Below are 25,868 nucleotides of genomic sequence, written 5' to 3'. Positions count from 1 at the left end.
TGTAGCCAGTGATCATGAGTAATGGGAATTATAGTCCAACCAGATTTGGGGGGCTGCAGCTAGCTACCCCTGCTGTAACTACATTAGAATTGTGTGGAGTTCTGAAACCCTGGAGAGCTTCTGACATTCACTGTAGACTGTACTGAGACAGTTGGACCAATGATCTGATTATGCATAAAGCAAATTCCTATCTTCCTACTTTTTTGGCTGCTTAACAAAGTTGTGTTTATTGCCATGTGTGTATCCTTCTTCCTTAGAATATAGAAGCCAAGTCTCTCTGTATATTCCTTAGTTTATATGTTCACCATATTTAGCACAATCCTGAGTTTAGAAATGTGCCTGAATGCAGCTTTAAAGAAAGGAAGCACTCCTTCCTTTAGCTATTACCGTTGCACTGTTTCAGTGTGACTCATTCAGTTCTTTACAAAGAAATGAGAGGTAGTGGCAGGCAAGCAGCCTGTGTGACAGACTATATTGTGTCTGGTAATCAAACATGCCTATAGTATTTTTCCCCCCTGTGAGGAACTACTGAGTTAGTTCTTCCTTGCATCCTGATTAGGGAGGCTTTGAAAGTGCCTGCCAGCCCTAGCAAGCTTTGTGCTCTGATTTGTTTATCATCACTTCCTTCCTATGAAACAGAATCAAAGCTCTGGTGGAAAAAAAAAAACAAAGCAAAGCAAAGGCAAAATACACATTTGGGTGGGATTTAACGGCTTGGAGGCTGAATGGGTTTAGAAAAGAAAACCATTTGATGCTGTAGGTTAGTTTATTTATGCAGTAGAGAAGGCAGGAAAAACCCAGTTGCTAGAGTGCCAACTGCATTCAGTGTGGGTGTTTGTGTGGCTCAGGCGGACTTGCTGCATTATTCCTGTTGCACTATAGGAAAATTCCACTGCTGCTGTGAAAAGGGCATACTAGGTGTCAGCTGAGTCGTTGGTTTGAGGAGCTTAAAGTGCTAAGGCGAACATTTCAGTCATTGCCTACCTGCCCCCTTGCACCAATTTTCTTCACTAGCTGGCTCTATTGCCTGAGTACTTTACTGTTTTCTCTGCCTTGCTGTAATTGGGTCAAGATGCATGGTAAAAAAAAAAAAAATCTGGAATGCTCTGGCAGCTTACTAGAAGGCCTAGAGCAGCTAGTTTTCTCAGTACTGTGGAACTGCATTTTTCTACTGAGCATCCCTTAAGCTTTTCTTACATATACATTTGATGTCCTTTGTTGTGCTTCCTGCCTCTGCTTGATGTGAAATTGTACCAAGATGCAGTAATCTAAACTGAAGCTTCAAATAATGCTGTGAAACAGCTTCATGGAAACCTTAAACTGGCCAGGGATTTTTGTGGTTGAACTGGTCTCCTAAAAGCACAATGCTGCTTGAAAACTATTGAACAGGGAGCACTTTGCTGGGAGTCTTTCCTGCATGAACTCTATTGGAACTCATGGCAGCTGTGCAAATGAAATTCCCAATGATGACAGTTCCCACAAGAGGTGGTGGACTTTCCTTCCTTGGAGGTTTTTAAACAGAGTTTGGATGCTTTTTTTAAAAAAAAAAATATATTTATTAAGATTTTTAAATACAAGTATAAACATAATAACCAATATAACATGTATCGTAGCATAGTTTCATAACTTCTTTGGACTCCCTCACGTCTCCCGCTCCCACTTACATCATTGTAAATTTTTACCAGCAATTTATCATCTTGTTTACATTCTTGTGCCCCATTCACTTAAATATAGTCTAATAGTTCTCCAGAAGATTTATATTTCTCACTTGTCATCCCAATTCCATCTAATTTAGTGGTGCTCAATTATTTATGATCTAGCATCCTTCTTAACATTCAACCAAATTACAGTATTTTTGCAAATACATCTTAAATTTCTTCCAATCTTCTTCAACCCTCTCCTCTCCCAGGTCTCGGATTCTGCCGGTCATCTCGGCCAGTTCCATATAGTCTATCAGTTGCATCTGCCATTCTTCCAGGGTGGGTAGATCTTGGGTTTTCCAATGCTTAGCGATGAGTATCCTTGCTGCCGTAGTTGTGTACAGGAAAAAAGTTCTGTCCAGAGTTTGGATGCTTATCTGCCGTCTATGTTCTAGCTGAGATTCCTGCATTGCTGGGGGTTGGACTAGATGATCCTTGGGATCCCTTCCAACTCTACAGTTCTATGACTACCACATTTTTAAAGAGTTGGTAGAAACTAACTGGTTTTCTTAATCTGACTAAATACAGCACTCAAACAAATGTAGTTTCTTCTACAGTGTTTTCTTATGTCCTGATGTGCAGTGGGGAATATCTGTGCATTTGCCCTTTCTAGGAGTCAATGGGAAGCCTCTGCTTGCAGTGAGCTTTCAATTATATTAATTGCTTACTATAGGAACTTGACACTGGAGCCGTATTACATTTTTCATTCATTCTATGTTTTGACAGATGATACTGTTGCAGGTTCTTCAGTAGCTTCATGTTGAGTTTGCAGCATCATTTAAGCAGAGATCCTGGAAAGTTTGTAACTTCCATAGCAAGGTTTGGGTGACTAGCAGCTGATGATGAACTGATATGATAAAGGCAAAGGCGAAGTGGCTGTGGTAATTGTTGTGTTGTCTGTGTCTCAGGAAGAGGTGTGTCTGTCTCTTGCCTGCAGTAAAACTGATGACACATCCTGATAGACAAGTGCTACACAAAGACAGAAAGGAATTTATAGGCACCTGAAGGCAATACAAGCCGATGATGAAAGGCGTTCTCAATGTTAGACACTAATTCATAGTGAAATGAAATCCTGCATGGGCTTTGTGTCTACAATAGAGCTTCCAAGGATGAAAGCCCCCCAAAAACTTTCAGATGGGAGCAAGTTGTAATTCAAGTGTGGTTCTGGTGCCACACTGAAGTTCACAAAAGAAAACAACAACTATTAATTAGAATTCATCTGAAAAGTTCTTATTATAGCTTCCTTTGTTGCCTGTGGCTCTTTTTTACTATTGCATTCTGCCCTCAAGTATTCTTGGTGACTTGATTTTACTTTTTGGCTTCCTCTCTGATAAATCATTTTCATACATTAATAACATCAAAGCATGCACTTGAAGTATTCCCCCCCCCCCATTAGAAGAGAAATTGGTGAGATTATTTTTTTTATACTGGGGTATTATAAACCTTTCTCATCCCCACTTTTTTTTCTGGAGCTGCATGATACTCAGAAGGAAGGAGATAGCCATTCAGTTCCTCTGCCAAAGGGTGTAACAGTAGCTTTCCCACAAGGGAGCAATAAACCATCCATTATGCCCCTTTGTGGCAGTCTTTGATAAAGTGATTAAAGTAGAATAGGCAACACTGGCTTTAGTAGAGCTTCCTGTATATTTGCCTCAAAATCCTAGCTGAAGTGTCAGGAAGCCATGAATATACTCTGCTGTCCTGCTTTCTCATACAGATAGCCTGCTTCTTCAGCTGCTATTTGAGCAGCTACAACCAACATCTTTTTCTCTGGAAAAGACATGGCATCTGCTGAAGCTGACGTGTGTATGGTAACCAAGGATCAGTTGTACAAGATCATCATCTCAGCAGCACTCCTAGCAGACTCATCATTGAATGTTGTGCAGTAGTCTGCTAGAATGATGGTGCCTCACACAATAGCATGCAAGAACACCTGGCTGTGCTATTGGAGAAGGGGGCTAAGAGTCTGGTCCACCTTGCCAGAGTTCCATTAATCAGAACTACAGTGTTTCTAGTGCTGTGGAAGTCACTTAACAATGGAATTTAAAATGAATATAAGATAGAATATGTGTTGTAATGTGTTTTGTTTTGTGTGTTTTACATGTTATATTTGTTTTAAATGTGGAAAACTAGTAAAATTTTTGGAAAATAAAATAAAATATGTGTTTCTAGAGCCTCTAAAAGCAAACCTAGTGGAGACAAAGGATAACAAGAAAACGTACCTCTTTGCACAAGAAGCGAGAGAAGATGACCGGAACACTATACAGTCATACTTCTTGTTACATTTGCTTCAGGTTAAATCTTTTCAGGTTGCATCCCACGGTGACCTGGAAGTAATGGAACGGGTTACTTCTGGGATTCGCCACTCGCGCATGCGCAGACGCTCAAAATAACATGCGCAGAAGCAGCAACCCATGCACGCGCAGATGCTCAGGTTGCGAACGGGGCTCTGGAATGGATCCCATTCACAACCAGAGGTACCACTGTATTCCTTTGGTTATTAGAAGCCCTCCAGGGGACAGATCAGAACTATGTAGTAACAGGCCAGGCTGGCTGGCAGAATTTCAACAGTCTCACAATCCGTAACCCTTAATGCTCAACGACTTCCCCAGAGAAGGAAAGAGATCCCAGTGTATGTGATGGCGCATTAGCCTGCCATCCCACCATGACTGAAGGATGCCTTCTCCAGTTCACCACAGGGTGGCAAAGGTCCAGTTCGGATCACTGCTTACTAGAAACAGTATCCAAGGGTTATGTTGTGGAAGACTGTACCAGCTATCAGATTCACTAGCTCACTTTAGTCAAAGAACTCAGCCAAGCACACTACAATTTGTTAACCAGTCTAGCATCTGGTCCAAATAGGTTTCATAAAACTCGACCCCAATAAACTGCATCAGCCCAAGGTTTACTCCGTATTCTTTTACAGTACCCATGAAAAACAGGGATGTGTGGGCTATACTAGACCTCTCAAATGGCTAACCCAGGGTGTGAAGGAGTGACACTTCTGATTGTAAATTCTAAAGTCAATCCTAGCATCTGTCAGCAAGGATGACATCTTTCTGGCTTCAGTGGACCTGTCAGAAGCCTATCTCTACATCTCCATACATCAGGTGTATACAAATTCGCTTTGCTTCACCTGCATCTGGCAGCATAACCAGTACAGATCCCTACCATTTGGTTTGACACTGCCCCTGCCGTCCAAGTTTTTACCCTGCCGCATTAGAGCCTTGGTTAGCACACTTCCACTTGCAGGGAAATTCTTTCCATACTCATGTCTACAAACACATGTTTGTGATAAACCCTTCATTTCCCTAAAATAATTCAGCATATAGGGGTATGGATAACATTGTTTCTTCAGTCAATTGTTTCAGGCTATAAATTTTCAGCATTGCTCCTTCTGTTGGGGGCAAGGGTGGGTTGATGCTCTGAAATGGTTTAGAGTCTAATTCCAGGTGATTAGGTTTTCATTTTCTTTTACATATCATTGTTTAAATTCTGCTGCTTTGACACATTGTGTCCTAGAGCACTACCTGTTTACAATTCAGTACTTCCATTAGCTTAAGGCCCAGCTAAGCCGATCCTGTTCAGTGTTAATAAATGCCTTGCTTTTTGACAGATGTTGCAGAAAGACCCTGATGGATGTGACAACTTCAGCCTTAATGTGGTAGTGATGAGAGAGGATACATAACTTGTCAGCTGTTGGGAGAACGAGAGTTCACTTCTCTTTCAGTAGAGCAAGATGTGCATTGCTTTACACTCCATCATGTAGTTTGAAAAGGAGGAAACTAAGGCAAGATGCAATAATTAATCTACAGTCTTATGGTCTTTTCAATTTAGCTGATTAAATGTGGCCTGAGGGTTTCACATATAATGACCTTTAAAACATTGCACATGGTAGAACTGAATGAAATACATTGCTGCATACTGTTGCAATGGATGTGATTGGCAGAATAACTAAAATGGAGATATTTTTATTATTTAATACACCTGTACCCCCAGCTGCTTTCAAAGGGCAGCTTTGATGGAATTATTTCTTTAGGTTTGTTAGGCTGAGGAATGGTGACTGAGTGGCCCACTGTCAACCCAGAAAGCTTCATAGATGAACAGTGATTTGAGTCTTGGGCTTCCTGAACAAAATCAACATTATTAAAAAGAAGCTAAAAGCAGCCTTTGGGATCAGACTGTATTTAATTTAGCATCTTATTTTTCTGATGCCTATGGGAAGCCCAAAAACTGCAACAGCCCTCCTCCTACTGTTCTTACTCAGCAACTAGTATTCAGAGGCATGTTGACTCTGAACCTGAAGGCAATATATAACCATCATTACTAGAAGCAATTGATAGCCTTATCCTCTGATTTTTCTAATTTCCTCTTAAAGCTGTCCAAGTTTTTAAAATCATTATATGTAGTGGCAAATTCTATAGTTTAGCTATGTACTGTGTAAATAAGCGCTTTGTTTTGTCTGTCCTGAATCTTCCGCCATTCAGCATCATTGGGTGACCCTTGGTTCTAGAATTCTGACGGAGAGAGTGTTAAGCTTTCTCCGAGACCCTGTCTAACCCAATAGAAGCCATAGGTGGATGAGCCAGAGGGGGAGGCAAGTGCCACTGCTCATTGGAGAACTCCTGTGATTACTTGAATGAAAACCACTTTTCACATACAAATTATGACTAAATTGTAAACTGGAAATTAAAATAAGGCTGCTATCACATGAAAATCAGTTCCAACAAAATTACAAGGCTTATTTCAAAACAAGTAAGTTTAGGAGCTGCCAAAGAGTGGAGAATATTCTCCAGAGAGAGATGGGCTGCATTCATACTCCCATTTACTGTGCACTCACTTCATTTCCAATGCTGGGTTTTTAATTCACATTAGGTTATCCAAAATGCATGTGTATCCTCTACTTTTTATTTTAGCCTTACTGTTTCATGCATTGTTTCTCAAACCAATTTCACACTGATTGGAGTCCTTAAATTATTCCTAATTTGGTCTCTAGTCAAGGTGTGAACACCTTTTTATGTGATGCCTCCATCAGTGTCCCCTAGTATGTACACAAACAAAAACAAACATAACACTGATGAAGCTGTGCTGATGTGATTGGGAAGAAGTGCTGTGAGAAGCAGAAATAAACCAGAAAAAGGATAAAAGAAGGGCAGGGAGGTGGCATCTGGTTTGTAAACCATGGCTTTTGAGTGTGTGTCAGTTGTATCTGCTCTGTGGACTACAGAGCCTGCACTAATCCTGCGCTGGCTGACACTTTGTAGATTCAGTGAGCTGGGACAAACAAGAGTGCACTGTGGAATGTTTTTGGTTTAACTTCATTTCCTAAATCTCTTGAGGCTAGTGCCATGCGATTGCTTCCGTAAATAATGCTTGTAGCATTTTGTAACTTCTTGGTTGGCAGCACTTTCTGGTGTTTTGTGACATTTTAATTAAGTAATGGAATAATTTTAATGAAGGATTCTAATGTTGAATTATATTTAGATTATTTGTACTGTTTTGCATGTGTTGCTTATATTTCCCAGGAAGTATAACATGTTGTGTTTATCTCCTGACATAAGCAAGACTAAACAAAGCTGTAAACAGTAATGGCTGCAATTATTTCTCTCAACATTTGATTTTAAAATTAAACACTGGAAATGTATAAAAAGGCCCTTATATGATAGGACTTTATAATACTAAAAAGTATAATGAGCCTAAAAATGTGTAGAGGTTCATCGTAAGTAATGCAGGAGGTAAAGTATGTGCCAAAAATGATATATTATTAGTAAAATAATATGAAAGTGCATGATATCAGGGGAAATTGTATACTAAAGTGTATAATGGGAGAGATGTGAGACTGAAATTAACTAATACTTTTCACTACCTTTATTGAGAACAAACCCATGGTTTCCTGAGCTCAGATGCAATGTGGCAACGGTTTGTTCTAAAGTGAAAGCAGAAGCTTTCACTGTCCCCTTTTTCTCATGAAGGAGGATAAGACGGGAGGGGAAGGAATTGAGTTCTAGGAATGGAATGTTTCCAATAATCTAAACTGGTTTGGATGCTTATCTAAACTGGGCCGATTGGTGCCATGTACTATAGTACTTTGTATGGTGAGAATTTGTGGACTCCCTGTTCTCACCTTTGGAACCAGGTGCTTTGAGAGGGTTCTGATGAAACCACAGCTCCACATCTTTTCATTCAAGCCTTTAATGTAGCTCCAAAGGTATATCCCAGGCACACTGACCAGATGTCTGGAAGCTGTGGCTGGATGGCTGTGTGGGAGCCGGTTGAAGTTAAATCCTTCAAAGACAGAGGTCCTCTGGCTAGGTCGGGACGGCATGGGGTTGGGGGGCCAACTCCCATCTCTTGCGAGGGCTAAACTTGTGCCAGTGCCTTCTGTCAAGAGTTTGGGTGTAACCTTCGACACCTCCCTCTATGGAGGCACAGGTCGCAGCTACTGGAAAGGCAGCATTTTTCTATCTCCTTATATCAAACAGTTGGTCCCTTACCTTTCCTGCCCTGATCTGGCCACAGTGATCCATGCAATGGTCACCTCCAGGCTTGACTACTGTAACTCACTCTATGCAGGGCTGCCTTTGAAGTTGTCCCAGAAACTCCAGCGGGTGCAAAATGCCGCAGCGAGGCTCCTTACGGGGTCCTCGTCGCGGGACCGCATTTACCCAGTTCTTTTCCAGCTGCACTGGCTCCCAGTGGAGTACAGGGTCAGGTTTAAAGGTTTTGACCTTTAAAGTCCTTTGTGGCCTAGGACCGTCGTACCTACAGGACCGCCTCTCCTGGTATGCCCCGCGGAGGACCTTAAGGTCCATAAATAGCAACACTCTAGAGGTCCCAGGCCCTAAGGAAGTCAGATTAGCCTCAACCAGGGCCATGGCCTTTTCAACACTGGCTCTGGCCTGGTAGAACGCTCTGTCTCATGAGACCAGGGCCCTGCGGGATCTGATTTATTTCTGCAGGGCCTGTAAGACAGAGTTGTTCCGCCTGGCCTTTGGCTTGGAATCAGCCTGATCCCCTCCCCCTCTTTCCTTTTCCTTCTGTGATGGAACCCCTATTTGGGGACTTCCCTGGCTTTTTTCTGGCCCACGTAGGACTAGTCTGGATAGTTGGCCTTGGTGAAGATTTGACGTTTTCTCCCCCCAAACAGTTTTTGATCTGGGCTTCCACTGAAATGAGGCTGCATTTTAAGTTGTACTTTAATCCTGTTTTTAAATTGTATTTTAATCAATTGTTTTTATACCTGATGTTAGCCGCTTTGAGCCCGATCTTGGCCGGGGAGGGTATAAATAAAATTTATTATTATTATTATTATTATTATTATTATTATTATTATTATTATGTTGCATACTTGATGCTGATATGTGCCATTTGCATGCTGTATTGATTGGCAGGTTGTATTGGATTCAAAGCACAAGTTTTCATGACACTTCTGTGCTAGGGCAGCTCCTGGACAGACTCTGTTCTTTCTGGCTGCAATGCTGGATTTTAGGATTAGCCATTTAATGGCAATTTTCCATGTGTACTTCATGGGACATTTGGTTTAGGCAATAGGCTAATTAGTCCATAAACAGTATATAGCAAAGATCTCAAATTGGAGCCATTTGGCCCCGCTTCCATGAGCAAAAGTATCATGCATATTGGTATCTTGTCTTTTAAGACCAAAAAAGGCATTTGAAAACCTCACATCAGATACCAATAAACAATGAGAGTAGGTGAAACCAACCATATAAAACGGTACTGTATAATGTCACATGGTGATATTCTCCTCCTATGTATGTAGGACTAACTACATTTTAGTTAAGATCATTACCTCTTCAGATTAACAAACTGACACTGGGGCATAAATTACTCTGATCTTGAATTTTAATTCAGAATTATCCTGTTTATCTGGATGTGTTGTACAAAGAAGCCTAGATCTGGGATGGTGAGCAGGGAGCAGATGAAAATTATTGTGGCCCGTTGGTCCAGAATGGAACCACATATTGCATATGTTTTGTATGTCTCAGTAGTATCATTATTTATATTTTTTTAATATCCATTCTAAAATTGGTGAATTTCATAGAAAATAATAATAGTAGACTGAATTTTGTTAGTATTCAGCCAATATAGACTCTAATCAGTGAAAGAACCTCTACTTATATATTAGGAACAGAATATAATTATAGTATAATACAATTCTTAACAAAATATATATTTTATGTTCAGTGCGCTCATAATTCTGAATAACTGCTTGTGAACTTGTGCCGTGAACAGAGTACAGTAATTTTTTTAGTACAGTGGTACCTCAGGTTAAATACTTAATTTGTTCCGGAGGTCTGTTCTTAACCTGAAACTGTTCTTAACCTGAAGCACCACTTTAGCTAATGGGGCCTCCTGCTGCTGCGCCGCCGGAGCACAATTTCTGTTCTTATCCTGAAGCAAAGTTCTTAACCCAAGGTAATATTTCTGGGTTAGCAGAGTCTGTAACCTGAAGCGTATGTAACCTGAGGTACCACTGTATTTCAGACTCTATATGAACATTCACTTATGCACTTTGACAGTATGACAGCGCAGTCATACTGTCAAATGTACAGTTACATTTGTATGTTCTCATAAGTGAACACTATGGGAATACAACAAAGTTATTGTGTGATACACATTGTGTTGTATTATACTGTATTTTTCGCTCTATAAAACACACTTTGTCCCTCCTAAAAAGTAAGGGGAAATGTGTGTGCGTCTTATGGAGTGAATGCAGGTTGCGTAGCTATCCCAGAAGCCAGAACATCAAGAGGGATCGCTGCGCAGTGCTCCCTCCCGCTGTTCTGGTTTCTGGCTTAGCCGCACGAAGCCTCTTCAGGGCAGGGGGAGCCTTCATCCTGCTGCCCTGAAGAGGCTTCGCATGGCTATCCCAGAAGCCAGAACAGCAAGAGGGATCACTGTGCAGCGATCCCTCTTTCTGTTCCGGCTTCTGGGATTCAGAATATTTTTTTTCTTGTTTTCCTCCTCCAAAAACTAGGTGCATCTTATGGTCTGGTGCGTTTATAGAGCGAACAATACAGTACATACAAGTTTAGCAACAATCGCGTGGGTGCTTATGGATATTAGTCATTGGGATATTAGGATTCCCCCCCCCCCCCAGGACCTGAATCTGCTCTCAGTGGCCCTGGCCCAGGTATGTCTTTCTTGCATAGTCCTATATATTTGGGTTTATTCAGTTAGTTCTGCATTTTCAACAGTTTTCTATATCTTGTGTGTCTGGTGTGTATGACTTGGTGCATCTGAGACTTTCTGCTTTTGCACATGGCAAAGTATTGCAGCAGTCTGTAGATGTTTAGTGTGGTAGTTTTCCAGTTGCCGTTCAATACAAGAGACACTGATGGGTAGGAACTGTGTGGCTTGTATTACTGCAATTTTTTGCTGGTTATAGTTAGCCAGGCAGTTTTTGTATGCTCACTAGCTCATGCATTTTAATATTAGTTTTCTCAGAGTATGTGATTTTGGGGGATAAACAGTCTTACTGTTCTTAAATTGTAACTCCCTCCCTAATCATTTGAGATATTGTTGAATGAAAACTGAAATAATACTATTTCCCCCCCTCTTGTCCTGCCTTCTGTGTCCAATAAGCAGCTGACAATACAGCTACTGTGCTGTTCCATTTAATAGGTTGTTCCCTAGGACCATGTGTTCTGAATGAAGTTTTCGCAGTGCACTGAACAATGACTCTACCAGATCGTTTAAAATATATTGAGAATCCAGTTCCTACTGTCCAGTAGCCTACACGAGTGAGCATTTTTCTTTTGCTTTCAAATCTTGATCTAAAAAAAATCAAGCATTTCTCCAGCAGAGCAAAGCACTCTGGGCAGCATGTTGCGGCTTGTTGGAATAAAACTTGCCCACCAATGTAAAATGAGAACATTAATATTTCATGTGGGAACTTGACTTGTCTTTAAACTGACAAGATCTTTGCAATTTAAAAACAACCTAGAACTCCAACAAGCCCCAGCAAAATTCTATTTTAATAAGTTCTGCTAGCTAAAAAAATAATGTTTACTAAAAATGTTCTTTTAAAAAATGGAGTCTATTCCCCCCCCCCTTACTACTTGGATGCTATATCAGAATAGTAAACCAATTAACCATACCTAAGGGGAACAGTATCTTAATTTGCTATTTCCACCTAGAGTACCTTTATTATTATTATTGATTTGTTCAGATTAGAGTCTGTTGAATTTCACTTAGCTCTATAAAATAGTTAAAGCTGGGTGCTTTTATTCATTTTGTCCAGATTTCATGATTTTAATTTTTAAGAGACTTAAACAGGTGCAGGATTGTTTTCTCCCCATCCCCTAGGAGTTGGTTTTGAATTGTCTTGTATTTCTTCCTTCATTACTACCTTGCTCTTTCTTACAGTGGCTTGGATCCTGAGGATTAGTACTATGGGGTAATGGATTTATAGTTGTAACTATGGTAGACTCGTAAGCTGGTGAACCGGGTTCGCATCTCCGCTCCTCCACATGCAGCTGCTGGGTGACCTTGAGCCAGTCACACTTCTTTGAAGTCTCTCAACCCCACTCACCTCACAGAGTGTTTGTTGTGAGGAAGGAAGGGAAAGGAGAATGTTAGCCACTTTGAGACTCCTTAGAGTAGTGATAAAGCAGGATATCAAATCCAAACTCCTCCTCTCCTCTCCTTCTTCTTTCTTCTTCTTCTTCTTCTCTCCCCCCCCCCTCCTCCTCCTCCTCCCCATGTCAGTGCTGCAGACCTTTGTGGCTCCCGAAAAGTGAATCTTAAGAATTGGGAAACCCTAGGGTTCTCGTGGGATATGGGGTGGGTGTTTCAGATAGAGGAGGTGGAAATGGTGGGAAGTGCAGATCTTTCGTCTTGTCTGTGCAGAAATGCTTTTTCCATTCATTCCAGTACCACTGGATCAAAGCTAGTTGCAACAGGTTTTCTAACATCTCTCCTTAGAATTTTACATGTTCTGGTACTGGAAACAATTTTTAAAGCAGATCAAATTGTGATCAAATAGATTTAAGGAAGTCAAGGAAGATTTATAACTCACTGCTGCACACTAAAACCAGTAGATGTTGGAGGAATACTTGTTTTGAAACAGCCCCCCCCCCACTGGCAGCACATCAGGTATATTGTCATACAGAGGCAGGAAAGGACACTTTAGAAATAATTGGGAAATTAAAAAAGTAACAAGACTCTAGATCCATATGGCTTTCACCCAAGACTTATAGGAAGTTATTAAATGGCTAAAAATGGAATGCCTGTATTCAGAGGGAATATATTTCTGATTACTACATAATGAGGAGAAACTAGAGAACGGCTACATCACTACGAAGATTGAGGAACAAATGGCTGCAAAGCGTTTTAACACTTGATAAATCTTGGCCTATCCAGCAATTCAATTTGTGTGTTTTATCATAAATGTAATTATATCAAGATTTTAGATTGGGTGTTATTCTAGAGCTGGAAGTGACTACAAGGATCATCTAGTCCAACCTTATGCAATGCAGGAATCTTTCACCCAAACTGGGGCTCAAACCTAAAACCCTGAGGTTAGGAGTCTCGTGCTCTACCAACTTGGCATCTCCTAAAAGCAATGGAATACTGGAAATTGTATCTTAATTTTGGCTTGCTGACATTTATTAAAATGCAATACAGCATTGTTAAGGACTTTTTGCCAGTGTGCTGTGCCAAATCTCCAGTGGAGTAGTTGGAATACAAACTGAATTCATAGTAATAAATAGTACTTGCTCATAATTTTATACTGGATGTCAGTCATCTAATTCTTCTAGTGGACTTCTGCATAGGATCATCTGAAGTGCCTGTGATTTATGATACAGGCATCTGTTATTATCTCAGACTGCAGTTAAGTCTCTGTGTCCCTAGTGAAAACTTATAAGCTGTATATTTCACCATTTTTTCCTAGCTCAGTCTGGCAGTTAATTATAAGCTTGACACTAACCCATCCCCCTATAACTTTCTTTTACAACCTTTTCTAAATGATTTTTTGTCTGAATGGTTTCCTTTGGGCATTGTTTCATTAAATTGAAATGAATCTACTGTAACCCCTCTTTAGAAAGAGGGTTGATCGCATCAGGACATCTCATGACAGTCATGTGCAATACAGACACCATTCTAAAGAGCGATCTTGGTAATGCATAGCAAGACAATGCTGCCTGTTTTGGGATTTGGGGCATTTAACTGCTGTGTATATGGACAATTTTGAGATAGTCTTTTCTCTTAAAGGGGATAGAAATACATGCTGTATGTCAAAAAGGTCAACTTGTGTAAGAAACCAAACAAAACTCCAAACCTGAAACCAAAATGTGTTTTGGCATTAGAAATCTTGGGTTGGATGTAGAGGAGCTTTCTGTGCATCCAACCTATTTTTCTTGGTGTGCTAAAGGAGGATGAGATTGCAGAGAAGATGAATGAATTAGTGTAAAAGGGATGGAAGCTGGGGATTGTGGTTTGTTTCTCTCTGATGTTAGCAGCAGTGAGGAGTAAGGTGGATTCAGTTGACCCATGCACAGTAAGCCCTTAACTATGGTTTACTGTGACATGCAAATGTTATCAGTGACTCTATGCCAGCCTTCACCAACTGCGTGCCCTCCAGATGTTTTGGACTACCACTTCTGTCAGCCCCAGACATCAGCATAATTTACCGTAGTCAAGTGTGAGTTTTCACTATAAAAGCAAAAGTCTGATGTCTTCCTAACCTTAGGGCACGACCCCTGTGTCTTCAACTACTATTTTTAAACTGCTTTAGAAACATTTGGAAAAGTATGTGTTTTCTCTATCTTAAAAGAGTTAAGTGGTTTAAATTTATGGGAAGTTTCAGGAACAAAGACAGGCAAACAGCTTTTGGCAAAGATCTAAGCACGGGAATCATTTTGTAATAGAAAGCATTATGCCTCAACTATGGATTTTATAAAAATTATAGCAGGTATTTTGAAACAGACTAGGTGTCAAATGCATTTTTGTAAACATTTATCTGAAAAACTAGGCTTGAATGGGATAAGATTTTAGTTTCAGAAGTAATGTGCTCTGCGGTGTGGGGAGCTGTGGTTCAAGAAGCAGAAGCCCAAATTTGCCCTTGGGTATGAAAATAATTGTGTGATCATTTGGATGCTGTCTTAGGATGCCTGCCTCAGCACTGTATCCCTGAATTTAGTGTGTATAAATGGCCAGAAGTCTCTAGCGACAGGCTGTATTGCTTACGGCACTAGATGATGTTTGAGTTTTGGTCCACAAATAGAGATAATGGCAAGCACGAAGGGACAACTGTGGCACTGGCGTTAGTTACAACAGCTGCTTCGTTAGTTAGTGTCATTTATAATCTAGGGACAGTTTGAATAAGAAACAAGAATCAGTTAACAAAGCTGACATCTTGCTTTATGGTGGGGGGGGGTCGGTATTTTGTATGGAGTTTCCCCTCAACATAATAATTATTCCCTATTTGGTGATATAGCTGCTATTCTGTATACTCTATTTGATATGCAGTTTTGAAATGCATTTTCTATTTATATATGCATGTGCTTTCCTTTGATTATGATACTGCTAATTGTATATTACACCACAATGTCAGGAGACGAACAATAACAAATCAACTGAGAAGTGTTGCTGAAGAGGACAGCATGTTCTTATACCCCTCTTACTTTTAGCTAGCCAGTGGGAGAGTGATAAGGGCACATAATGAAGCACTGCACATTGAAGGACAGTTCCAGGCATATTGGAAGAGCATCCAAGAACAATATATATAAGCAGGCAGAGTCAACATGTAGACTTCACAAAGCACTAATGAACGCACATACATTTGAATGTCAGGCTTGACCTGACATTTTGGTTGCATTTGCCCAAGTTGGGTTAATTGGCCATATGGAAAAATAAACGTTTGAAAATCTTGCCCCAGGTCAAAAATAATAATTTATTGGGTTTTTTAAAAAAAGAAAGAAAGAACGAAATAGAAAGAAGGGATTTAGCAACAAGTATAGTAAGAATGTGAGAAAAAGCATATATTCACTTCATCTCATTTTAAATCTGCTTTGTGAACTAGGGGTTGTGTCTAGCTAAATTTTACTTAGAATAATCCCTTCGAGATTAGTCATGTTCATTAATTTCAGTAGGTCTACTCTGAATACAACTCTAGCTCTTTTCTCTTGTGCATTCTGCTCTAGTTCCCAACATTAATGACAAGACAACCCTGATCCTAGGATTACTGCTTTATGGCCCAGTTCCTTCTGGGTGTACCAGAGCATTCTTTTACTGTCAGTTTGGCACTTGCAGTCTCCCTTTATAGTTCCCAGCAGATGAGACTGTGGCTGCTTGTTTATTTTTAGCTGGAAATTGTGAGCCTTTATCTCAGTGGGAAGCTTCCTGTCTTCATTGTCTTTTACAGAGGGTTGTAAATACAAGTAGCTACTAATGACCTACCCTTGTTTCCTCCCATATGGGTCAAATGACACAAGAATGTCATCCTCAAATGTCCCCAAGTAAATTGGGATGTTAAAAGGAAGACCTCACACATTCCAATACTCAATGAGCCTTAATTTTAGCTAGGAGATTGCTAGTTTGCTTATCACTGATTTGTGCTCATCAGAACTGGAAGTAACAATAGATCCTGTCTGAGGCTGTAATTCTAAATTAAATGCAGTTGACCTGCTCTTAAGCGACTGTAGGGTGAGAACTCCTGTCTTATTTTAAAAATATCTGCTACATTCAGTTGTGGAAAATAATAACATTTGTAGAATGTTATTGTAGAAAATAGTAGAATATTGTAGAAAATAATAACATTTGTAGAATGTTATTGTAGAAAATAGTAGAATATTGTAGAAAATAGTAACTTTTATTGATTTTATGAGTTACCAATGTAGATACTAGTGTGCATACTGCTACTATTATTTTTATTTATGTCCATTTTTATCTTGATCTTCAGCTAAAGAAGGCTCCCAAAGCATGTTCCTTAGCATGACAAACAAAACAGTCCCTGCCCCCAGGCTTATGATCTATGAAGACATTGGAAAAAAGGGACACAGGTGTGGGATGGTGGCAAGGAAATAAGCAAATTTTAATACAGGTTCTTCTAATGACCAGCCAATGTGGAAAAGTTCAAGAAGAAGAGAAACCAAAAGTTGTTGTTCTCTTACAGTGGCCCTGCATCCCTTCTGTTCTCTTCTCTGTGGCAGTCTAATGGATGTCTGTGTTTTTTGTTGTTATATTGAGGGCTTTTCCATACAATTGTTTTCTTCTATGGTGGAGGTGATGACTGGGGTCCAAAGGGATACTATGTGAGCACTGGTGCTTTTCTAGTTCTCCCTTTTCCAACGGCACTCTTTTGTGCTGCTGAAAAGTAGCTCAGCAAAAAGGCTGGTATAGGTGTGTGTGTGTAGTGGGGTTCACTGTGTGCCATGTGGTTGCAGTCAGAGGTGAAAACCACCTACACAGAAGCCCTTTCCACTCATGCATGGTGGAAAGGCCATTGCCTTTAACTCTGAAACTGAGATAAGGTCTTTAAGACTTGTTTCATTTTAAAATAAATTATATTACTTACCTGAGGGCATGGGAGTAGTGTTCAGCAAGCCCAGGTTCTGCAGTGTACTGTCTAGAAGTGTACTGAGAGAAGTTTACTCCTCTGAATCTAGGAAGTCACTTCTGGAATAATTTCTAGCACAGAAGCATGCTTCCCAGGAAGATGAAACATTGTGTAAGCTGTGGATTATCTATATTTAACTAAGAAGGAGTAGACTATCTAAAGCAGAAAAGTACCGTATTTTTTGCTCTATAAGACTCACTTTTGCCCTAAAAAGTAAGGGGAAATGTGTGTGCGTCTTATGGAGCGCATGCAGGCTGCGCCGCTATCCCAGAAGCCAGAACAGCAAGAGGGATTGCTACTTCCACTGCGCAGTGATCCCTCTTGCTGTTCTGGCTTTTGAGATTCAGAATATTTTTTTTTCTTGTTTTCCTTCTCCAAAAACTAGGTGCGTCTTGTGGTCTGGTGCGTCTTATAGAGCGAAAAATACGGTAAATTCTAATCCTGGGAGGGAGGAGGTTACTTAAAAGAATTTGGGAATGAGAATTTCCTCCATTTCCTTATTTTATATTCATTCTGCATAATTATCACTATAATGCATAGAATTTTATAGCAATTGTGTGAAAAATGGAGACAATCTAGCTGCAAAAGGCATGGCACTTGGGTGTGTTTTTACATTTGTAAGGATATCTGAATAATGTCTGCTGTCACAATATCTCTTTTTATCAATGTGAATGAAGGTATTATTAGCCCACCTCTATTAATCAGAGGAAGGAAGTCTGGCCAGTGGGGGAGGAAAGGGAAGCCTAGAGGTAGCCTTCAAACCCTTTACTTTGCCTGTTAAACATATGCAGGAAAGATTCAGATCTGGATAGAAAAACGATACAACAAAGTAGTCTATTCACTATAGTGTAATAGAGCTGCTAGTCTGTAACCAAAAGGAGAAATGCAGAAAAATTCTTCAATGATCACTGAAGAAGGGGTGAGAGAAAGCTGGTGATCCTAAAATAAAATATTAGGAAGGTTACTTCTTGTCTTGATACTTGGCCAGTAGAACTGTTACTGAAAGGTTGAAATACCTGGACTAAATGTTACAGCTGCTATTTTTTAGTTTAAAAGTGGGGGTGGGGAGTAAGCTGATATATATGGATAGCAGAAACCTTCCATTTTGCATTAGTTACCATGAACTCAAATGGTAGAATATTGGTTATCTAGATTCTAGGTGAACAAACAATCAGACAACAACAGGGTGCAGCTATCTCTTTCCTCATTCCTCATTCCCATACTGTATTAAAAATCTACTGAAATGGCTATTTAAATCATATTGAGTGGCATCCAATCATGTTATATTCAGAGTAGACCCATTGATATTAATGAGCATGACTAAGTTAAGTTAATTAACTTAAATGGGTAGATCTAAATTCTACCTTGTATGAATTTACTCAAGCCGAGTGTTTTGTCACCTTCTCCAGGTGCGAAGTTCAGGTACTTTAGTTTTTGTTTCCTTTTGAAACTTTTAGTTTCTTTTGAATGAGGCAGAAATTGAGATTTTAGTAATATCGGTTTCATTCACAAATATATAAGTTGAGCATAACAGTAAGTAGCACAATTGCTGATTATGCATCAAATCACTCATGGCTTTCTGCAGAAATTTAAGGGGCAAAACTGTTTTCTTTCTTAGAGAGAGAGTGCATGCATATGCGTGTGCCCTAAGGTTATAACTTTTTTACAACCTTATGTTCCTGTGATTTCCAAATCTTTTGAAAAAGGTCACCCCAAAATCAATAAATCTATTTTTGTATATTTAGCCGTATAATGTATTATGTAATATGCATAGCATGTGTTATAATACAGGAAAAATACAGCTTGCTAATATTTGCACAATCTTTTGTGCATTGTACATCACTTCTTATGACTTAGAATAAATCGAGGTTGCCGTTTGTCTTTGTTTCTGCTCCAAGCACCATAAATTTCCCACATCACTTTGATTGCATGTTTTTTCTATATAGACCAATATCGGCATTCTCCTAGAACGTTCTGGACAGTTTTAGGAAGTTCCAGACATTTGTAAAAGTTCTAAACAGTTCCATAAAATTTTTAAAGATGTTAATACTTATGAGTAGTAGCGGACAATATAGTGATTCCAACCTTTCAATTTGGAGTGACCTTTTTTCACAGCTGAGAAGAATTAATCCCCTTTTCAGTAAGCAAAAGTTCAACCTTTTATGATACAGGAAATCTTTTTTTGTTTTTGAAAAAAAGTCAAAAAGTTATAATCCTTGTGTGCACACACAGTACAATGAGCTTCGGTTAAATTATCTGTTCAGGAAAAAGTATTCAAATTCTTCCTGCAAATGAGTAAGCAAAGCAGGAGGAACAGTATTATGTTTGTGCAGTTGGCACAGTATTTTAAAAATGAACGTAGAATCCTTTGTAGCTACAGGCAGGAAGTTCCTGACTTATCATTGATCCTGATTTCCTATTGGACAATTACTTTTCACATAAGTTTACTTAATTTGGTTCAGAAAGATGTTTCCAAAAGCCATGCAGTATTATTGAGTGGTGTGTTAAGTCTCATTCAAGCAAGAAGCCATTTTCAGCAAAGATACCTTTTGCATGAAGCACCAACATGTTTTTCCATTAAATCACTGTGGTATCTGATTGCCTACAGGAAAGGGATATAATATTTACTTTGCAGCCAATGAATAGATGATTAAAATCTGTAAAGCATTTAATATGACTGAAACACAGAGTGGAGGCATATTCTGGTATAGTGTTACAAGTAGAGGTTCATTGGGTCAGATGGAAAGAAAGCTCGTGTGCACAGCAAAGTTAATATTTAGGGTTTTTAAAAATCTCTACAACTACTTTTGAAATCAATAAATTATAGTGGTAGCTTTTTATCGTAAACCGTCACATTTAATTCATTTTAAAATAAACTAATAAATACAGAATGCTATCACTTGCCATTAAGAGATGTGATGTAAAATGTTTTCCTTAAACTGTTAAAGTAGACTACGCATAGGTTTCACAATTAGCAACTAGGCTTAATAGTTCCAGTTATAGATAGGTAGCTGTGTTGGTCTGCCATAGTCAAAACAAAATAAAAAAATTCCTTAAAGACCAACTAAGTTAGTTCTTGGTATGAGCTTTCGTGTGAATGCACACGAAAGCTCATACCAAGAACTAACTTAGTTGGTCTTTAAGGTGCTACTGGAAGGAATAGGCTTAATAGTGTTACTATTAAGTGTGGGGATGCCTGTAATTGCAACCAACTGCCTCGCAGGCCTGGTGGGAAAGAGGCCAATCTAGATAGGCCTTTGAGGCAGGCACAGCAGACAAACATTAGGGGAAGAAAGATCCAGTCATCTTAGAGTCAGGACACACAACAGTTAAATTCTGGCTTTTGGTCTACACATCTTTGCGTTTCATTCGGTTTTAGTGGGAATCTTTGCCACTCTTCATATTCATGCGCCTTTCAGTGGGCCTACACAGATTTGTGGGTGTGTTCAGTACAGGCACTAACTAGGTGCATCCACTTCAACCCTGCACTTGTCCACAGTAAATGTCATGATCTAAGCTCCAGGGAGCTATGACTTGCTCAGCAAGTAGTCTGAAGAGTTATTTTGAGGAGGAAGAGTATATATGTCCATGAATGCAGGACCATGCTATCTCGTTCTCTTTCTTGCTCTGCCTTCTCCCAGACTTTGAATCTCCCTTTCTAGAGAGGCTAAACTGGCTCCCTCATTGTCCTTCCACTGGCAGTCGAAGATTGTTTTATCCCAACAGTCTTTTGGGAACTGTTTTTAAGGAAAGGGCTTTTAATAGTGTTGTGCTGTTTTTACTATCTGCATTATTTGTTTTTACATTGTTTGTAGCAAAAAATAATCATGTTTTATACATGTTGGTTTTAATTTTGCAAGCCACTTTGATTCTCAGTTCTGGCAAAAAGGTGGGATAGAAACAAACAAAGAAACATTATATGGTATGTCAGGTAAGGCACAAACCTTAATTTAGCATTTACATGATTTTTAACAAGTGAATTTGTTAGAGCTTTAACGCGTCTTAAGCTAACAGCATTTTGATCCTAGGCTATTGAAATATAAGAATGGCAGACTAAACCCAGCATCAAGTAGTTGTCCGTGTTCTGTATACTTTGTGAGATTATTTTTAAAGCGTCTATTTCAGAGGCTGGCAAAGGCTCACCATTTTCTTGTGACCCTAATTCTCAAGATGCTAAATAAATACGATTAAGAGCCAGATTCTACACCCCACGAAGTGTAGTTTCCTCTTACACAGTGCAAAATTGTTGTGAACTGGCTTCATATTTGAGAGAACCTGTTGTACTGGAAATTGCACTTATCTGAGGTTGATGAAAGTGGTTTAACCATTTCTCAAATCCCAGCATCAATTTTTTGCTTTAAATATGTGTATTTATAAAGCATTACAAGTGTCCAATGTCATGTGAGTTGTGTCACAGTATTCCCTATGCAATTTACAAATGGGATGTTGTCAGTGTGATATAGCAGACCCTACAAGTATCCCTATTTTCCAGGGACATCCCTGATTTAGAGAAGGCATCCCATTTTCTAATTTGATCCTGGAATGTCCTACTTTTCCTTAGGATGTCCATTTTTTTCACTGGAGAAATGTTAGAGGTTATGAAGCTATCCAGCCCTAGAGCTGTCTGAAGGCAATCCTGTATAGAGAAGTTTTTAAATGTTTAATCTTTTATTATGTTTTTATATATGTTGGAAGCTGCCCAGAGTGGCTGGGGCAACCCAGTAAGATGTGTGGAGTATAAACAGTAAAATTATCATTATGGAATGGGACGTCCCTATTTTCATTGGAGAAATGTTGGAAGGTATGATATAGTGGATAGAAAGGTAGACTGGTAACAAATTAGCACTCTGTCATGAAGTTAACTGAATGGCTTTGGACCAGTCACTGTTCTTCATCCTAATTTGCAGAGCTGTTGTGAGAATAAAATGAGGAGGAGGGAAAAAATCAATGTCCCTGATCTCATTGGAAGTCAAGGAGAAAATAAATTCATTAAAATTGGTTGCTCAAATCCAGCTAATGAAACTATAGCACAAAACAAAAAAAAAAGGTTGTCGTCACAGTCTCATACTAGGACCAGGGAAAATCAGGTTTAGATCTCTACTCAGCCATGAAGCTAGCTGGGTGACCTTGGGTCTAGCGCTATCCCTCAGCCTAGATTTCTTTGCATGGCTGTTGGAAGGATAAAGTGCGAGGGGGAGCTCCTTGGAGGAAAGGTAGGATAGGAATGAAATAAGTAAATTGCAAATTTGGATCCATATCTGCAGAGAATGACATATTTATACCATTGTCACTGGTATATCTTTATTATGCATACAGCAAAAGACAATGTGAAGGAACCTCCCTCACAGTGCAAAATTTCTGACTAGTGTAATTTTAAATTATAATTTGCTTATTCATTTGGATAAATGACTGGAATTATGTCGTTCTAAGGGTTGCTGGCCTCATGGTAATCTATAATCTCATTTCCTGCCAAGGACAGGGAACTGTTTGTTTATTTTACTGTTCTTTGATTATCTGTAGCATGAGAAAACTATAAAAATATTTTTTAAATCCAGGAAGATACATAGTAATAACTGACCTGCTTCTGCTCTCTAAAGGTTCTTATGAGAGAGACTATAAATTGTACAGGCTTCACAATCCATTCTTGGTGACAAGTTTATTAACTGATGTTTCCAATTAAAATGTTTGTAGCTATGGACTATTTCAAACTCCTCACAAATTTTAACTTGGTAGTCAATTTTTCTACCAAAACTAACTGCTATGCCTTCTTGTACCATATGACAATTGGTGCTCCTTCCAGAAATTCTCAATAGCTTGCTGCTTCTAGCTTAGCTGCCATCAATAACTGACCAATAATATATTTGAAATGAAGGTTCATGTTAACACCCATGTTATCATCCAGGGTTTTAACACTGTTTTGTCCTTTTATGGCATGAACTTCCCCAAATACTGACTCCCGGAATATGGCCACTTTTTTGCAGGTCTACCACATGTGGTGGTGTGATCCTATCATATCATCTGTAATTGTTTTGATGGGAGTTGTTTTCAGAATTAAAATCTGGCAGTGATCTACCCCCATTTTGGGGGGTTCAGCTCAAAGTTGTTGACCTTTTTTGGGAGGAGGAAATGTGGGTGATCAGATTCGGTAACCTTTTTTGGAGGAGCACTGCCCAAATACTTTTCTTATGGGGGACAACAGAAAGTTTTAGAGATTTCTTGGGAGAGAGTTGCATAAAAGCACTCACAAAACTGTACGCTGCACAAACTCCTTTACTCACTCCTTTAACCTACCTATCAAGATTTCTTAAAAAATACATGCCTTCATCCATTGTTAGTGTGACACCTGTGTCACCATTTCAGTAACCAAAGCTGCACACAAGCCAAAGCTGCACACAAACCACCTCAAAATCAAACCTCAAAATCAAAGAGACAGAGTTGAATGTGGTTAAAAAAGTAAAATACCTAGGGGTAAATATAACAGCAAAAAATCTGAGTCTATTTAAAGATAATTATGAGAAATGCTGGGCAGAAATTAAGAGAGACTTAGAAAGTTGGACAAGATTGAAACTTTCCTTGTTAGGCCGAATCGCTGCTGTAAAGATGAATGTATTGCCTAAAATGCTTTTTTTATTTCAAACATTACAGATTGTGGACAAAACAGAGTGTTTCCGGAAGTGGCAGAGAGATATTTCCAAATTTGTCTGGCAGGGCAAAAAGCCCAGAATTAAGTTTAAGATATTAACTGACGCGAAAGAAAGAGGGGGCTTTGCCCTGCCAGACTTAAGGCTGTATTATGAATCAGCAGCTTTCTGCTGGTTGAAAGATTGGCTGCTTCTCGAGGACACTGATGTATTAGATTTGGAAGGTTTTGACAATGCGTTTGGCTGGCATGCATATTTATGGTATGACAAGGTTAAGATTAATAAGAATTTCAAGAACCATATTGTCAGAAAAGCAGTGTTTAATGTCTGGACAAAATACAAAGACTTATTGGAAAATAAAACTCCAAGGTGGCTTTCACCATTGGAAGCTAAGGCCCGGAAAAGACTCAATATGGAGGCCAAATGGCCGAAGTATTGGGAAATATTAGAAAAAGATGGAGATAACTGGAAATTGCAGAGTCAGGAGAAAATGAAAGACAAAGTGCGAGATTGGTTACATTATGCTCAGATTAAAGAAGTTTTTAAACTTGATAAAAAGTTAGGATTCCAGGTGGAAAAATCGAAGTTAGAAATGGAACTGCTAGAGCCTAAGACTAAGGTACTCTCAAGAATGTATAACTTGCTGCTAAAATGGAACACACAAGATGAAATGGTTAAATCGGCTATGATAAAGTGGGCACAGGACATTGGGTATAATATTATGTTTGAGGACTGGGAAAAGTTATGGACTACTGGGCTGAATTTCACTGCATGTAATGCTTTGAAAGAAAATGTAATGAAAATGATATATAGATGGTACATGACCCCAGTCAAACTTGCAAAAATATACCACTTGTCTGATAATAAGTGTTGGAAATGTAAGGAAAATGAAGGAACGTTCTTTCACCTTTGGTGGACTTGCCCCAAAGTGAAGGCTTTCTGGGAAATGATATATAATGAGCTGAAAAAGGTATTTAAGTATACCTTCCTTAAGAAACCAGAGGCCTTCCTTTTGGGTATTGTTGGCCAAGGGGTGTTAAAGAAGGATCGAACATTTTTTATGTATGCAACAACAGCAGCAAGGATACTCGTTGCCAAGCATTGGAAAACTCAAGATATACCCACACTGGAAGAATGGCAGGTGCAACTGATAGACTATATGGAATTGGCCGAGATGACGGGCAGAATCCGAGACCTGGGAGAGGAGACGGTGGAAGAAGACTGGAAAAAAATTAAGATTTATTTGCAAAAATATTGTAAATTGTATGAATGTTAAGCAGGATGCTTGATCATAAACAATTTGGCACCATCGGAACAGATGAAGTGAATTATGAAGATAAGTTAAATTTACGAAAAAATCAATTTTTTTAGATAACTATTAGGCTAAGCTTATTGTTTTAATAGAGTGAAATGAATATATCTAAAATTTAAGATATAACATTGGAAAACTAGATTGTAAGGTGGGGACAAGGTGATAAATTTGCTGGATTAATTTTTATAAATTTGGAACGCAGGACCGGGAGATGTGAGGAAGTCCAAAGAGGATAAGAAAATATGTTATAAAATGTGATATTTTTGTATGTTTTGTTTTGTGTGTTGTAACAAAAAAACCCTTAATAAATATTATTAAAAAACAAAAAAACAAAATCAAACCTTGCTGCAAAACAATGCCACCCCCAATGGAGGATGGGACCTGCCCCATGTAAGGAAACTGAAGCACCCATGGCTCAATCACCCTCTTTGTTAACTTAAAATGCACAATGATTATTTTTTTTTTAAAAAAAAAATTATTCCTTTTAATTAATTTTCATCTATTATTTAAAGCAGTAGCACTGGAAACTTTAGCAAGAGCATGCCCAACCAGTGCCCGCCTCTTGGCCCATGTGGCTTCAGTTTTAAAATGCACCAACAATCAACGAAGGCCCCAATAGTGCTGGTATCCAA

General features: G+C 39.1%; 1 protein-coding gene and 1 long non-coding RNA gene across 3 annotated transcripts in view; one reads left to right on the top strand and one right to left on the bottom strand.

Annotated features, from left to right (window-relative positions):
- Nucleotides 1-8,948, bottom strand: part of LOC309350509 — a 148,478-nt gene extending 139,530 nt beyond the window's left edge. The window contains exon 1 of the long non-coding RNA XR_014160450.1: nt 8,463-8,948. This is a non-coding gene — a long non-coding RNA (uncharacterized lncRNA). The remainder of the gene's footprint in view (nt 1-8,462) is intronic.
- AFG2A (AFG2 AAA ATPase homolog A) overlaps nt 1-25,868 on the top strand; it is a 156,317-nt gene that overhangs the window by 73,789 nt on the left and 56,660 nt on the right. The window lies entirely within an intron of this gene.

Source organism: Podarcis erhardii (genome assembly GCF_964252035.2).
Source record: "Podarcis erhardii genome assembly, chromosome: 9".
NCBI classification, from domain to species: Eukaryota; Metazoa; Chordata; class Lepidosauria; order Squamata; family Lacertidae; genus Podarcis; species Podarcis erhardii.
The sequence above is the reverse complement of the archived record's forward strand: the minus strand, read 5'-3'. Positions and strand labels throughout refer to the sequence as shown.